This window comes from Myotis brandtii, unplaced genomic scaffold (genome assembly GCF_000412655.1).
Source record: "Myotis brandtii unplaced genomic scaffold, ASM41265v1 scaffold115, whole genome shotgun sequence".
NCBI lineage: Eukaryota > Metazoa > Chordata > Mammalia > Chiroptera > Vespertilionidae > Myotis > Myotis brandtii.
In genome coordinates this window covers 10,198,555-10,215,172 of record NW_005353967.1, presented here as the reverse complement: position 1 = coordinate 10,215,172, position 16,618 = coordinate 10,198,555, and the positions used below count along the sequence as shown (strand labels likewise).

The 16,618-nt window shown below is 40.8% G+C and overlaps 1 protein-coding gene across 2 annotated transcripts in view; it reads right to left on the bottom strand.

Moving 5' to 3' along the window:
• RNF180 (ring finger protein 180) overlaps nt 1-16,618 on the bottom strand; it is a 119,148-nt gene that overhangs the window by 96,111 nt on the left and 6,419 nt on the right. Inside the window, exon 1 of one of the 2 annotated variants that reach the window (XM_005857928.2) lies at nt 214-294. The exons of the other annotated variant lie outside the window; for it this stretch is intronic. The gene's annotated coding sequence lies outside the window, so the exon portion shown is untranslated. Of the gene's footprint in view, nt 1-213; nt 295-16,618 lie in introns of those variants that run through there. 2 annotated transcript variants of the gene reach the window in all.

Genomic DNA, 16,618 nt, shown 5'->3' with positions numbered 1-16,618 from the left:
GAAAGTTCGCTCCCGGCTTCCCATCCTCGGGCGGCAGAAGTGGCCCCTGGCGTCGCCGTGGCCTCCCTGCCCCTCCCGGGGTTCCGCGCTCCAAGCCCATCTGCTGGGTCTATTCCACGACCCACCTGCACGACCCACCTGCAGGCGGCCTAAGGCTCTTCCCATGCCCGGGGGCTGAGTCTTCCCTTCGGACACCACCCCTGAGTCGCTTACCTCCTGGTGCCGAAGGGCCCACCTGTGCGCAGCGAGTTGAGCCACTGTAGTGTTCTGGCCTCCACTCTTGGCAGGTGGCAGTGAGTAAGAGCTGGAGGCTGGAGGTCAGTCCAAGTGCTTATTCAGGGAGCCAGGAGGCCGCCTGAAGTAAATGATGACACGTTAGCGGCAATAAACTCTGGACTCAGAGCAATGAAAATAGATGATCGAAAGATATTTTTAGACATGCTAAGTTTTAAATGTTCCTTCCATGCATCCTTTCTCAGAAAAACAACTGGAGAATGTGCTCCACTGCAACACAGGAGTGATGAGGGGCTGACAGCAGGGAAGGTGACACCCAAGACCACTGTGGTAGGCAGAGGGGCCCCGAAAGGTCCACACCCCACTCCCCGCAGCCTGGGAATATGTTACAGTACCTGGCGAAGGGGACTCTGCTGATGCGATTGGTTATGGACCCGAATGGGAAGCGTATCCTGGGTTGTCCAGGTGGACGATTCTAATCGCACAATCCTTTAGAGCAGTGGTTCTCAACCTTGGCTGCACATTAGAATCACCTGGGAATCTTTTTAAAATCCTGATTTCTGGGCCTCATCCTCCGGAAATTCTGTTTCTTTGTTACTAAGGCCACCCACCCCATAACAAAGAAACAGAATTTCTGGAGGATAAGGCCCAGAAATCAGGATTTTAAAAAGATTCCCAGGTGATTCTAATGTGCAGCCAAAGTTGAGAACCACTGCTTTAGAAGCAGATACTATTTCCCAGCTGGAGTCAGAAAAGTGAAGTGGAAGACATCAGAATGATTTAAAGTCCAAGAGAGCTTTCATCTTCCTTTGCTTGAAGGGAAAGAAACATGGAAAACATGAGAGAAAAAAAACGCTGGCAGCTTGTGAAAGTCAAGAACTGGCTGGACTTACAGTGCTTCTAATGGTTAATAAATGAGTTTTTATAGCTATTAGGTGTATTACAACCAGGCCTGAAAGAAGACAAGACAAAATGTCTTAATGCTTTCTACTAATTAAGGGATGTAAATTAGCCTCCTGTTTCCTATGAAGCCATAGATTAAAGTCAGAGAAATGATAGGGCTGACGAATTTGGCAAATAAGAACACAGCAGACTCAGTTCAAACAGAATTTTGAATAAAATTTTAGCACAGAAATACTCATACTATAAAATGTTTTGTTGTTAGAAATTTAAAATTGACTGGTATTTGTCATTTATATAGCAACCTAAAGTGAGCCCTCAGACCAATGGTTCTCAACCTTGGCAGCACACTGGCAACTTCTGAAGAGCTTGTGAAAATACTCATGCCCCATTGTCTCCCTGTGGAACCGCATCGGAATTTCTTTCAGTGGGGCCTCAGGTGACTCCAATGTGTGGTCAAGGTTGAGAACCATGGTCCTTAAGAGTAGTGAATTTGCACAAGTCTGGTGAACTAAAACTAGCCCAGGAGGTCATGGTCAGATTCCCGGTCAGGGCACATGCTCAGGTTGTGAGCTTGATCCCCAGGAGGGGTGTAGGTAGGAGGCAGCAAATCCATGATTCTCTCTCATCATTGATGTTTCTCTCTCTCCTTCTCCCTACCTCTCTGAAATCAATAAAAAATATATTCAAAACAAATCTACCAATAGTTCAAAATTTTGATCTGTTATATGGAGTGCTAGCTACTGTTTTTATTTTGAGCCCTCTGAAATTTGGTAATATGCTTTCCGTGTATTTAACCATGCTAAATTCCAGTCAAGAGCATGGTTTGGAAACCTTGCATCATAAGTAGATACTGTCTGTCTTTTAAAACAGCACTTTCCAAGCCTTGACTGTTCTCTGGGCTATTAGCATGTAATTTACATTTTTGGCCACCCTTCTTGTGCCTTCTTATGATTTTTCTTCTTGTTATAGGTGTCCCTTACTATTTCTTCTGTGTACTTTTGGTGATAGACCTGGAAGATAGAACTGGGTAGTTGAAAAGATAGGGGGGAAAAAATGAAGAAATAAAATTTGAAGGTACCAAATACTTTAAATGTTTACTTGCAAAATGACTAAGGGAACACTGTTCTGCACCCATCATATGTGCTTATGACTCTGGCAAATCTAAGCAACTCCTGCTATTGATTCATGGTGCGTCTGCTTTGGTACCTACTTTGAAGGTACAGAAATAGCCAGCTGCCGTATGGCTGGTGTGTATAGAACGGGGCTCCATCTCCTCCACTGTCCTATACAATGTTCCAAATCTCAGTGCCTCATACTCAGAGCTGGATCCTAAGGCATCAGATGCATCTTTAACCCAGAGGTCAGCTGTTCCTGTTCTTCTCAGTCTGCTCTTTTCTCTGTTTCCTCAAGAAACCCAACCACACCAAGGATATTGCCATCGTTGTAGTTTTGTGGATCACCTTGCACCTCACACAATATATCCTTCAAAATATCACCGTGCTGGCCCTTCCTGGGTGTCTGCTCCTGGCTGCACAATCACTGGGCTCCTCTTTTTGCCCTTCCCACCCCACAGGTTTCAGCTCAGCACGCCCACCCTGGTTTTGGCATTCCCAGCCCTTTCTTTCTCAGCTGTTTCAATCTCTCCTATCTCTCTTTTTTCCTTCTACAGAGAAATTTAGGGGTTTTCTAGTTTCTACTTCTAAACTTTTATAACTCACAGAGCTCACCAACCAAGGACCTTCCAGGCACTAGGGCCCATTCCCCTAGGGCAGTGGGAGATAGTAAATTTTAAATGAATATACCATAGAGCCAGTATTTTGTGGAAGAGCCACACTCAAGGGGCCAAAGAGCCACATGTGGCTCGCGAGCCGCAGTTCGCCGAGCCACAGTTTGCTGACCACTGCTAGGGCAGTGGGAGATAGTAAATTTAAAATGAATATACAGTGAAATTTCTAACAAATATTTTTACTGTGAAATATTTATATTTTCCCATTCCTACCGCCTAGAAAAAGATCAGGCTATTTATTTTCTAAGTGTCTAAATGAAACCACAGGGCATAGAATAGTGTTGAACTGAACATAAAATTGGGTTTAACATAGAAGTCATTCCCTAAAACACTCACAAGTCAGGATGGGGTGGTGGGGATAAGAAAACTGGGAAATTAAGAAGGGTGAAGGGGATACATTAGTTGGAAAGATTTGGGGAAGGTAGACATTGTCTACCCTGAAAATGCTTCATGATATAATAACCTATGTGTTATTTGGAAAGAGTTTATGAAGGGCAATCCAGTAATAGGACTATGAATCTGCAAGTAGAGAAATAGTGTGATAAATGTCCCTACTCTAGGACATTTGGTTAATGGATGAAATAATTAATAAGGAATTCATACCATAGAGGTGTTTAGCTAGTATTTAAAAAGACAACCAGAATGACCAGATTTATCTCTGATCCATATCAAAAGATTTGTGTTTTTTTTAAAAATACTTTTTTATTGATGTTAGAGAGGAAGAGAGAGATAGAAACATCAATGATAAGAGAATCATTGATCAACTACCTCCTGCACTCCCCCTACTGGGATTGAGCCTGCGACCCTGACTGGGAATCGAACCGAGACCTCCTGGTTTATAGATTAACACTCAACCACTGAACTACACCAGCCGGCCATACATCAAAAGGTTTAATAATTAGTATAGAATGATGGAAATGACTCTTCATTCATATTATTGGTGGGGTTCAAAGTAGACAGACTGGCAAAAAGTACTTCATAGTTAACTCCACATTTGCATGAACAGGAAATAAGAATCCAACAATCCCAGGAGGCTATGCTGTTGAGAATGGTTTGACCCTAAACCTAAGGACTCCATTGAGTTACATGTCTAGACATTTTTGGAGGAGTCTGCTGTCTGATCTAATCAGAAGGTTGGCAGAATCTTACGACTAGAATATTGGTGTATCAGCCTGGAGTGAATCTTTCCTGCAAAGTGCTGGAAAGGACTAAGGAGAGGACATCACTGAATTCACAGAGTAGGTTAATGACCTTTTTCTCCCCCAGTTTTTTTGTATTGTGGTAAGCTACACATGGAATTTACCACTCAAAGCACTTTTAAGTGTGCAGTTCGGTGGTATTAAATACACTGATAATGTTGTGCTACCATCACCACTAAACATCTCCAGAACCCTTTTCATCTTACAACACTGAAACTATGCATCCATTAAACTATCTTCCTATTATTCACTCCCTTCAGCCCTTGCAATCACCATTCTACTTTCTGTCTCTATGATTTTGACTACTTTAAGTACCTCATTTAAGTGGAATCATGCATATTTGTCTTAACTTATTTCACTTAGCATGATATCCTCCAGTTCATCCATTTGCAGCATGTGTAGGAATTTCCTTCCTTTTTAAGACTGACTAACATTCCATTGTCACATTTTCTTTTGCCTACTTGTTTTCTAGTATTTGTAGCGCTGGCAAATTTTGGCCTGAGATTTGCTTTCATTGTAACATTCTTGCTGGTAGCCAGACTTTGGGGGAGGAGAACTTTAGTCCTTACATATCTCTTTGAACCAGGTTACCAACAAGTACCTAATAATTAGGAATGATCAAATTGGTTTAGGTAATTTCTCAACATGTTGTTTATCATCTTTATCAACATCTTTACTATGTGCTTAGTTACTAAATCTAAAGTTCACAAACAAATTTTCAGAAAACATATAGCCATATTTAGTGAAAAGTTGTTTTATGTTAAAGTAGGCAAATTTTCAGCATTAAAAATCCCTTATTAAGTTACCTGATTATTGGTTTAATTCATTTATTTGTAGGATTTTTTATTTATTTATTTATTTTTGCCAAATAAGGTAATTCTAAATAATCTCCAGAGCTTGAACTTTGATTTTTAAATGGAGGCAGAGTTTGGATTCTATCTTTTAGAAAAATGACAGAAAAATATTTTGGGGGGCTAATATTAACTTTTTGCAGGTGTTCTTGTAGCTTAAGGCAGGGGTTACAAAGGAGAAATTCCCTTATAAATGCTATGAGTGTTGCTAGGACACACACCTTTCATTTGTGCATTATTGTTGCAGTTGAGAAAGAGCCCAAGGAGGAGATAAGGGGATCAAGGAGATGGACTTAAAAGATAAAAGAGGAAAGATAAAATAACACGGAGTGCATTTATTGAGCATTACCATGTGCGAGGCCCTTTCAACTAACTCTTTACTGTTCAGCTCCTTATTAAGGAAGCAAGCATGATTCTGCACACAGGGTCATCATAATGGAATAGTAGTATGAATGATGGAAAGATAAAATGGGCAGATGTGGAGGATGAACCTTTTCTTAAGTAAGAAAGGATATAGAAAAAAAGTAAGAAATAGCACAGCATCCCTCCAGATGGAGCGACAGCTTCCAACAATACCAGAGTTTCCCACGGACAGTTTAGCTGTGGATGATGTCCCTGGTGCAAAGTGTCCAGCAAGAAGACTTGGCTTTATTTCAGTGTACTGTGCCTGTCAGCCCACCAGGTAGAAGTAATTGGTAGAAAACAACCCAAACACAATCCTAAGTACTTGTTGCAAAACAAGGTAATATTGAATGTCAGTCTCCCAAGAGCATCCATCAGCAGTACACACTTGTGTTTGTGGTAATTTCTGTAATGCACTAGAAAAAATAAAATCCCTACAGTGTTACACACTTGGGCATCCTCAATGGCAAACTTGAAGAAGCAGAGGACAGGCCTGATGTATGTAAGGCTACAGAAAATAGAGTTAAGTGTGTCATTTGCATGTACATGTGCTATGTAAGTATGTGTGCATATTATATTTAGATAGGAAAAGCTTATCATTTTCAATTCCAGAATTAGAGCCATTCCTCCTGGGTCTCAAATCTCCATTTTGAAATCACTTTCACCATCACCACCAAGCCCACCAGGTAGAAGTAATTGGTAGAAAACAACCCAAACACAATCCTAAGTACTTGTTGCAAAACAAGGTAATGTTGAATGTCAGTCTCCCAAGAGCATCCATCAGCAGTACACACTTGTGTTTGTGGTAATTTCTGTAATGCACTAGAAAAAATAAAATCCCTACAGTGTTACACACTTGGGCATCCTCAATGGCAAACTTGAAGAAGCAGAGGACAGGCCTGATGTATGTAAGGCTACAGAAAATAGAGTTAAGTGTGTCATTTGCATGTACATGTGCTATGTAAGTATGTGTGCATATTATATTTAGATAGGAAAAGCTTATCATTTTCAATTCCAGAATTAGAGCCATTCCTCCTGGGTCTCAAATCTCCATTTTGAAATCACCATCACCATCACCACCACCACCACCACCACCACCACCACCACCACCACCACCACCACCACCACCACCACCACCACCACCACCACCACCACCACCACCACCACCACCACCACCACCACCACCACCACCACCACCACCACCACCACCACCACCACCACCACCACCACCACCACCACCACCACCACCACCACCACCATCACCATCACCATCACCACCACCACCACCACCACCACCACCACCACCACCACCACCCCCTCTCCGCCAACCCATACTATCTTTTAAAAACAGGTAATTATTTACTTTGAGGTCAAACATCAAACTAGAAATATTAAGATCCTGAAGGACTCAAACTATCAGTGAAATTAGCCATTTTAAGGGCCAGAAGGTTGAGAACCACTGCTCTAGACCAAAATGTTCAATAGAAATATGAAGATAGGTATATGTGTAATTCAAATTTTTTATAGCAGCCACAATAAAAAAACATGCCCGGGTTGTGGGCTTGACCCCAGTAGGGGGTGTGCAGGAGGCAATCGATCAATGATTCTCTTTTATCATTGATGTTTCTATCTCTCCCTCTCCCTTTCTCTCTGAAATCAATAAAAATATATTTAAAGACTGACATTGGGTGGCTCTTGCTAAGTGCCATTAATTTGTTGAAGAGAGATGACAAAGCTCTATCTATTAAACAACAATATAAAGCAGAGTGAGGATCAGGGGGCCTCCTTGGCAGCATCTTCTGCAGCCAGAGGACTTCTCTGAAGGGAAGGCTCAGGACCTAATTGTAAGAGTAGCAGGACTTCAGAGAAGAATTCCCATTCAAGGCTGGTACACCCTCCAATCACAGCTTCTCCCATCCATAGAACATTTCAGATAAAAGGGACCAACTAGTATGGAGGCCATGCCTTGACCCCCAGCTTCTGCCAATGACTGACTAGCCTGAAAGTACAAAAAGGACCAGCCTTGCTTTAAAGTGGGAACAATACTTTGGTGCAATTTGGGCTCCAGGACATCCCTGTAGGATCAGAGTAAAGCTGGTCTCAAGGGAGGCTATATCCTTGCTTAGTTTCTCGCCCCCCCCTCCCCCCGCCCACCCTTCTGTTATGCTTTCTTCCCTCATCTTTTTCTGAGATCGCTTCCTGAATAGATCACTTGAATACAAAACTCCGTCTCACACTCTGCTTCCAGGGCAGTGAACCTATGATAGTCATTGTCTGATTCTAGCATTCTCTGAGTGTGATTATAGTACGCGGAGTGACAGAGTCGGGGGTAGCATATGGGTACCTGAAGAGCAGGGAAGGCCTGGGGAGACGGGGCAGCAACTTTTTTAGACCAATGCTGTTTGGCAGATTGGTTGGTCAGGACAGTACACCCAGCCATTTGAGGGGAATGACAGGTGTGTAATGAGAAGCTACAAATTTGTTTTAAAATTACACACTGTTGATGGAACAGCTTCTGTATGCCAGAGATCAGAGGAAAAGTGGGTGGGTGGTGATTAGTGGTTGCCATCTTGATCATTGCATCTCAAGCTTTAATGGGTAAACAAATTGCTCAGGGATTTTTTAAAAAATGCAGGTTTGCCCTAGCTGGTTTTGCTCAGTGGATAGAGCATCGGCCTGTGGACTGAAGGGTCCTGGGTTCAATTCCGGCCGAGGGCATGTGCCTGGCTTGTGGGCTCGACCTCCAGTGGGGGGCATGCAGGGGGCAGCCAATCAATGGTTCTTTCTCATCACTGATGTTTCTCTCTCTCTTTCCTTCTCCCTTCCTCTCTGAAATCAATAAAATATATTTTAAAAATAAAATAAGATAAAAAATGCAGGTTCTGATTCTACCTTTCTAAGACGTTCTAGTAACACCTTTATTGCTGACGCACAGAGAATAGTTTGAGTAGTAAGGTTCTAGAGACCAAAATGTGCAATAGAAATATGAAGATAGGTATATGTGTAACTCAAATCTTTTCTAGCAGCCACAATAAAAAAGTAAGAAAAGCCTGGCTGGCATGGCTCAGTGGTTGAGTGTTTACCTATGAACCAGGAGGTCACGGTTCGATTCCAGGTCAGGACATATGCCCAGGTTTCTGGCTGGATTCCCTAGCGTGCAGGAGGCAGCCAATCAATGATTATCTCTCATCATTGATGTTTCTATCTCTCTCTCTTTCCTTTCCTCTCTGAAATCAATAAAAATATATATACATATATTTTTAAAGTAAAAGAAAGATGAAGTTAATTTTTTATGTATTTTAATTGACCGAATATTTCCAACATACCACTATTTCAACATGCAATCAATATAAAAATTATTAAAATATTTTATATGTTCTTTGAACTAAGTCTTCAAAATCCACTGTGTATTTTATACTTGTAAACTATCTAAATTCAGATGCTAAATTTAATTGAAAATTTGTATTTCATAACATTTTCATTTGTAAGTAGACTCATACTCAGTAATGGAATCAAGTATGAGCTTTTAAATGTAAATTAATTGAAGCTGAATAACATTTTAAGTTTAGTTCCTTAGTTGTATTAGCCACATTTCAAGTCCTCAGGGGCCATCCACATATGGCCAGAGTAGCTCTGAGTCATGTAAGAAAGACAAGAAGAATGTGTTGAATGAAACACGAGGAAAAAGGAACTAGTTGCAAAGCTTGAGGAGACTAAAAACAGAAGGTTGAAAGGACTGTGCTACATATATATATTTTAAATCTAAGGCATGATGATTTCTTAGTAAGTCCAAGTGAATAATGGAAAAAGCCCATCTTTTTACTGACCATTTGTGACCAATTTTAACTTGTTTCGATAATTTAAAGGCCCCAATATCTGGTTTTATTTTGTAATAACCTGAACTTAAGTACTTGCCATCTTTGTTTATACTTAACAAAATATTAGATGTCAGAGAAGGGGTACCATACTTGTTGGGACCTATACAAGTCCCCACCTGTCCTCTTAAATCTAGGTGAATTTTGACTCCAGACTCTGGCTACAAAGATAAATAGGCTTGTGTTTGAGAGGGGTACCTCACTGTGGCCACTACCAACAGTTTTGCCTGACTTTGCTGGGATAATTTGCCTAGTTCTGTACCACCAAATTAGGTTCTCTAACAACTGATCTATTCCTTTCACGGAGCCCCAGTGAGGGTTTCATTCTGCTGGACAAACCTTGTCTTCTCTCTTCCTGCCTCTCTCCCTGCTTCTTGGCGAGGACACAGTCCTAACCAGCAACCTGGCTTCCCTCTCAGCTCATACTCTGGGGCTTTTGGTCAGCCTGTTTCCCTTACTTGTCCCCTCTGAATTGCTGGCTCAGAGTGGTGCTTGGTTGCTGAGCTGGTGAAGCTTTGCTGCCCCCTTTTGGTTTCAATGCTGAACAAATATTTGTTTAATGAATCCTAGAAATGTATTATAATTGCATGTAGTGTGTGATGAAAAGCTATATAATTTTTTAAAAAAAATTAAATACTATTTATTGAGCAGATTCTGTGTGCCAGCGATAGCAGGCATTGGAGATACAGCAATGAAAAAAAGAGACAAAGATCTGCCCTCCTGGAACAGGGAAAGGGAGACAGAAAAGAAATATATAAACAAACAAAATATGTGGTAAATCAGGACTTATATAAAAAGAAATAAAGCTGTGAAGGGACGTAGAAGGTGTGGCATTTACATTTTAGATAAGGCCAGGAAGGTCTCTCTGAGACCTAAAGGACACCATAGCAAAGGGGACAATAAACACTGAAGCACATGGCTGGTTGCTATGTTTGAAGAACATCAAGGAGGCCAGTGTGGCTGAAGCATTGGAGCCAAGTGACTAAGAGAGAATATTAAGACATAGTTAAGTGTGGCAGGGCAGGTGGGAACACTTAACAGGGCCTGGTAGGCAATTTTATATGTGTATATATACACTAGAGGCCCAGTGCATGAGAATTCATGCACTGGAGGGGGGGTGTCCCTCAGCCCGGCCTGCCCCCTCTCAAGTCCGGGAGCCCTCAGGGGCGGGAGGCGACCTGGTGATCAGGGGAAGGCAATGTCCCCATCACACCTCTGCTGCTGATCCCCTCTGCTGCTGCCACTGCTGGCAGCGCAAGCCTCGGTTGGCCCTGGTTGCCTGAGCCTCGGGCCGGCCCTGGGCGGCTGGGCAGCTGCCATCCAAGGCTTGCCTGCGCCTCTGCTGGCCCTGCTTGCCTGAGCCTCAGTCAGTGCGGGGTGCAGGAGGACCCGAGGCCCCAGGCGGGGCTGAGGGGACCTGCGCAGAGCAGCCAGCCCTGCCCCCACTGTGGGCGCCACCATCTTGTGAGGGCATGATGGCCAATTTGCATATTACCTCTTTATTATATAGGATAGGCACACATATACACGTATATGTGTGCGTATATTACTCTGAATCAGATTGGAAGCTAATGGAGAATACTGTATAGAGGAGGGACATAACATGGCACCATGACATTGCAGTTTTTTATTTTATTTTTTAATATATTTTTATTGATTTTAGAGAGAAAGGGAGACGGAGAGAGAGATAGTAACATCCTTTTTCCTTCTAGTTGAAGAGTCTCTCCTCAGCCAGCCTTCCTGTGGTTCTGGGTGATGTCCGTTCCGTCTTTTAGTTGTATTTTTGAAGTGGTTGTTTGCGGCAGCAGTCTCCGGTGTTTACCTATGCCGCCATCTTGGTCTCTCTCCAACATGGCATATTTAAATAGTTCGCTGAGAATTATATGATACATAAACTGTAGGAGTGGGAAAGGATAAGCAGGCAGACAAGTTGGGAGGCCAGGAGTAACAGTGACTTGGACCAGCGTGATAGAATGGATTTAGCGAGATATGGGCAAGATCTGAGTCTATTTTGAAGGTAGAGAATTTGCTGATGGATTGAATGAGGGTGTGAAAGAAGAAGACTGGATGACTGAGCAAACAGACGACTGGTGTTGCCATTTACTGAGATGGAGAAGTTTGGGGGAAGGGCAAGTTGGAGGGATGAAGGTAGAGAGGAGAACAAGAGTTGTTATTTGGAAATGCTTAGTTTGAGATGCCTATTGGCCATATAACAAATTGGAGATCAGAGGACAAATCTAGGGCAGTGATTTTTTTTTTTGGAGATATAGCTTACAATGGTATTAAGAGCCAAAAGAATAGATGAGAGCAAATGAAGAACATGAATTCAACATGGCAGAAGTTGTTGCTAAAACTGAATTATCACTCACAATAGGAACACCATCTGGACGTCAATGATGCAGCTTCATTTGAGATATAATTGCCCATTTGACTTGTGATATATGATGCCTGTATTCTTTTCTTACTTTTATCTATTGAACTATTGTGAAACTATAGCTCATTTAGCTCACTCTGTAGTCATATGATCTTTGATGGCATGACTGTATCCTGTATGAATTACTTCTGCCTCTGACTTTTTCTCCTTAATTCATAACAATTAAAATATCTGCTAGCAGCCTTGATTGGTGTGGCTCAGTTGGTTGGAGCGTCACCCCATACACCAAAAGGTTATGGATTTGATTCCAGGTAAGGGCACAAAGCCAGGTTGAGGGTCCCATCCCCAGTCGGGATGCGTGTGGGAGGCAACTGATCCATGTTTCTCTCTCTCTCTCTCTCTCTCTCTCTCTCAAAATCAATTTAAAAATATCTGCTAGCAGTAACAGGATTGTATCATAGAGTACCTGCCATGCCATCCCTATTCCCACATTCCCTGTGCAACTGCAGAATGTCTACATATTTTTAAAGACTCAGTTTATATGTCATCCCCTCAGGGAAGCTCTTCTTGATGTCTCTGGGTAGTGCCTAGAGCTCCCTGTTCTGTGTTTTAATTGTGCCTCCTTTTACCTCTCTATAGCCCTGAGATGTAATAATCATTGGCTTCCATATCCTTTCTGCTATGCGATTATAATTTCCCAAAGGGCACGAACTGTACTCATTTTTGTATGCTTGGTGACAGTTACTGTTAGATAGTAAGTGCTCAATAAATATTAAAGAAGTACTAAACAAAGTGGATGGGCTTTTCATTTTGACCACTTTTATATTGAAAAAATTAAAATCATATCATTTCAAAAGCTATTTAATATCCAGTGCCTTCAAGTAAAACAGAAAAAAGAGCTCTTTCTTCTCTCCAAGCTGTTTAAATAGCTGCTTCAGTATTTTTGTTGTTGGACATTAATTCTGTTGGCAAGAGCAGATTCTGTCTGGCTCCATGTACTAGTTGGGAATGAGGATCCATTTGGAACATTAACTGTGTGGTTCTTAGTGTTGGCTGAATCTTGTCACCTAGAATTATTGCAGTGGTTTTCTCTGGTTTACTCTACACTTGTTCCTAGGCAAACATTGGCCCAGAAGTTTTGTTCCTTTATGTATTTTGTTCTAATCCCAGTTAAAGTTTTATTACCATTATCTAGTTAATTTGCAAGTCTTTATGAAAAAAATGCTATGCACACTCTTCAAGAACATTGAAGAGAAAGTGACATTCTCAGCCATTCTATGAGGACAGCCTTTCTTGACACCAATATCAGACAAGAAAATAAATCCACAGATCAGTATCTCTCATGAACATAGGTGAAAAATTCTAAATGAAATTTTAGCAATTTAAGTTCAACAATATATAAATCCCAAGTAGGGTTTATTCCAGGAATGCAAGTTCAGTTTAACATTCTAAAGTCAATGTAATTCACCATATTAATAAACTGAAAGAAAAAAAAGTGGTCATCTCAATAAATAAAAACATTTGACAAAATTCCAGGGCTGTGACAACGTAAATATCATTTGTTTAGAATCTAGCTGAAAATTTAATGTGAATGACACAGATGATTATATAGAGGCATTAACTGGACAGAAAAATCAATATCCACAAAGAAAACACTGGATACTATTTAATTCCTAATACAAAATCAATAAGGAATAAAAATGTAACAAAGAAACAATCTGGTGGTCTTAAAGAACAATTTTAAAAAGTGAAACTTAAAAAAAATTGGAATCATATAAAATCTTATTAAAACATTTTTTTGATGCTGCTTTTGGAACAAAAACAACCCACTCATGAATGTTGCATAGACTCTGGACATTGCTTACTATTTGTGTGGTGCTTTATTATTCGTCTCACCATAGGGATCTTAGCTAATAAGATGGCATTTCTAGCAAAGAAGGATAGCTTGAGATGGTTGGTAAAGGGAAAAAATCATTTAGATTTTGTTTCAGATAAAGACAATCATTTAGGAGGATGCCTAAAAAGATGAGTTGTTATATGTTTCTAAGTTCAGGAATTTGAGGGAATTACATACTTTTGTCTTTATATTTTATTCATGACCATCCTTCATAGGTTTGTGTATTCGGCATGATGGTCAGGCTCTTCCTTTAATTATGAATAGGATTCCTCTCTCAACTCTTACCCACTTCCCAGGACTCTCCTAGACTGTTCTCCTCTCCTTATTTGCACCCAAATGTATACATACAGAGTAAAAAGTAATTTAATAAAAACCTTAGCAAAATATAATTAAGAAGCTAAATTGTAGGATTGTAGAAGTTTAGAACTGGAGTTCAATGACCTTATTTCACAGGTAAGGAAAATGAGGTGCAAGGAGATTGATTAATTTGTATCTGAAAGTTATGTTTTCAGCTAAAAAAATAAATGTTCCTTAAGTAATTATAAATGATGCTTAGGTTATCTAATTTTTTTTGCCTCAGGTTTTCTTCCTTATTCTTTTAAGAGCCAAATTTCTTTGAATGACTCTCCATTTATTGAGTGAGATGGTCTAGTGCAGCGATTATTAAAGTGTGGTCCTTGGACCAGTAGCACCTGGAAACAATAGAAATACAAGTTCTTGGGCCCATTCAAGCATCTGGTGAATCAGAAACTCCAGTGGTGGGGCCCAGCAATCTGTGCTTTAACAGGCCCTTAGATTATTCTGATGTGTTAGGCTTGTAGAATGACATTTGGTCTGAGTGTCAGAAAACTGAGGTCTTAGTCCAGATTCCATAACTAAGTGACTGTGAACAATTCACTGAACTCTAAATCTATTATTCTTTTCCCCTAACACTCTCTAATGCACTCTCTCAGGCTACAGGATGGCCTTTAATACCTTAGCCCTATATAAACCGATCCCCTCAACTTCCACAACTTCATCTCCCTTCAACTGCTCCCTCCACTCCTGGCTCTAACAGTATCCATCTCTCTGTTCTACTGCCCCTATGTTTCCTTGCCATGAATGCTCTCTCTTCCCCCTTCACCTGCCCCAGCTCCTTTATGAATCAGACTAAAGACCCAAGATTTAGGAAATCTTCCTTGTCTTCCTCCCAGGACAGGTTTTGTGCCTCTTCTATTGTTCTCATAATAGTCTATGCATATGATGTCACTGAGAGATGAAAATGTATATACTAGTTGAAGGAGGACACAAGGGTTTCCCAGACAAGAGAATGATTCGTGCAAAGGTCCTGAGCTGGGAGTGAGCCTGGCACAAACAAAGGGCTGAAAGAGGGCCAGTGTGGCTGGAATGTTCCGAATGAGAGGGAGCAGAGTGGTGCAAAATGAGGCTGGAGAGGTGGATAGGGGCCAAGTCATGCGTAGCATTGTAGGCAACAATAGGGAGGTTTGTTTTTATAAGACCAATAGGAAAATTTGTTTATGTTTCTAGAAAAGAGTTAAGGTAATAAGATTCGTATTTTAAGAGGATTGCTTTGGCTACTGTTTGAGGGTAGTAAGAGCAGATGTTAGATGACCACTTAGGTATCCATTGCAGTAGTACAAAGAAGAGATGATGGTAGCTGGGAACTTTGTGTTGGTAGTGCAGACAGAAAGAAAGGGGTTCATGAGATTTTTAGGATTTGGTGATTGCTGAATAAGAAGGGTGAGGAATAAGGAGGGGTCAAGGATGACTCCAAGGATTTTGATTTGCATAACTAGTGCATTTAATTGTTTATTTGGGGAATACCGGAAAAAGACCAGATTTGTGGGGAAAGGTTACAGACATCAGGAATTTGAGGCAATGTCAAGGTCAGTAGTCAAACTCAGAGGAAAGTCTAAGATGAATATAAAAATTTGGTGTCATCTGTTCAAAAGTGATAGGTTTATTAGAAAGGTTTTATTGGATTAGTGGGGTAGGGGGACGGCAGACTTTAATAAGTTGAGTAATGAGCTGCAATAGGTTGAGTAATGAGCTGAAAGTGAAGTTTTAAAAAATGACTTGAGAAGTGAGAATGTGCAAAAAGGAGAATTACAGGGAAGATGCTGAAATGGGGAATATAGACAAATTAGGGTTTTAAATGTATTAGAGACTTGAAGTTATCTAAGAATTGATGAGAAAGACTCAGTCGAGGGAGAGAGGATGACTATGTACAGAAGAAAAGTGATTATTGTTTGCAAGTTTCTGGAGAAAGCAGAAAGTGACTGTGTTCTTCTAAAATTCATATATTGGAGCCCTAACCCCCAATGTGTCAGTATTTGGGGATAGTATTAGGGTGGGGCCCTAATCCAATAGGACTGGTGGTCTTATAAGAAGAAAAACAGAAAGCAGGGATGTGTATACACAGAGGAAATGCCATGTGAGGACACAGTGAGAGAATAGTAGTCTGCAAGCCAAGGAGAAAGGCCATCCGGAGAAAGAAACCTGGCCAGCACCTTGATTTTGGACTTCCAGCCCGTAACAACTATGAAAAAATAAATTTCCATTATTTAAGGCACTTAGTCTGTGGTATTTTATTATGGCAGTGCCGGCAAACTAATAAAATGGGGTTTCTAATTCAGAGGGATCCTAAGAGCACTTCTTGTAGAGATTAGAAATGACTGTAAGAAGGTGAGACTGACATCTCACCCCCCCCCCGCATTTGTTGGTGTACATACAATTAGAGATAGAGTGTGAAGTTGGTGTTGATGTTTTTAATACCTAAAGTTGAACTATCCTCACTAAAATGAGACTATATCTGAGATGTTGTTAGGGAGCATGGAAGGTAGATCTCATAGATAACTTATGAAACAAGGAGTTGGTTAAAAATAAAACTGTTTCTTGTTCAGATTGTTCAACAGACTGGCTACACATGCAAAACTGGGACCCTCTGCATTACAAATATCGACATGTGTCACTAATCTCATTGAATATGCTCTGTGACAGTGATGGTTTAATTTTATGGCTTTAGTATTTTGTTTTTGTTTTTTGTTTTAATTAAATCTTTATTGTTCAGATTACATTTGTTCCTCTTTTTTTCCCC